This window comes from Pteropus vampyrus, unplaced genomic scaffold (genome assembly GCF_000151845.1).
Source record: "Pteropus vampyrus isolate Shadow unplaced genomic scaffold, Pvam_2.0 Scaffold366, whole genome shotgun sequence".
NCBI lineage: Eukaryota > Metazoa > Chordata > Mammalia > Chiroptera > Pteropodidae > Pteropus > Pteropus vampyrus.
The window spans coordinates 1,135,884-1,136,896 of NW_011889147.1; positions in this window are offsets into that span (position 1 = coordinate 1,135,884).

Below are 1,013 nucleotides of genomic sequence, written 5' to 3' on the forward strand. Positions count from 1 at the left end.
GGTGTTTTATTAAGTGGGCCATACTGTAGCTGGTTTCTAAGTTGCAAAACAACATAAATTTAACAATAATAACATAGCCAGTTAGACTGTGACAAGCTTTTCCTTTTCTTAAAAAAAGAAAAAATAAAAAGAAAGACTTAAAACACGCAATGAGAGTTAAATAAATAATATGGAGAGAAAAAAAAAGGAAAATCTGTTAAAACATGCTTATGTTTACTTCTGTGCAACTGCGTGCCAAGAGGAAACGTGATTTTCTGCACGATGATACATCTCAGCATGTCTTCTTCCCAAATAATACTGACACAAAAAGAAAAGATGTGGGACTGACTCATCGGTGCTTGTAGAGGCACTACTAAAAATCCCTTTGATTGGAGCTTGGGGCTTCCCGCCCAGCACACCTATGTGTGGCCCAGGAAAGCCAAATATCCGTAATAATGTTAATATAGAAAACATCAGTTTAAAAACAATGTGGAATGGCCTTATTAACGCAGTGGGGCAAGAAAGTAGAACTGCCCTGCATGCGGTGCCAGGCTCAGTCCAGGGAGGCCGCAGGCTCCCAGCACGCGGCCATGGCGAGGGAGGGCACCAGCTTCAAAATAAGCGGCACCAACCTCGTCTCCCTCTCCCTATCACTCTTTCACATGAAAGTGTGTAAAAAGCAAATCGGCAAATAAACTCTAAAATAGATTATTTATTCCAAAAATCCTCTAGTTTTCTTTTTACAGTGAGTGTACATTTCCTCTCCATCTCCTGCACAACCTGCTTAAGTCCCTTGGGGAAGAGGGTCAGAGCTGCAGGGTGAGTCTTTCTCGGTCCTATTGCTAGCTGGTGCTGGGAGGTCAGATGTCGATGCCCTTGACAAGGGATGTCTCCAGCGTGATGTTGAACTCCTGCAATGTCTGCAGCACGCGGATCAAGGAATTGACAAGTGTGTGGTCTTTGATCAGTGCCACATCCTCATACATGTGTGCGGTGATGGGGCAGTCGGCCAGCAAGGCAATCCAGTGGTGCAG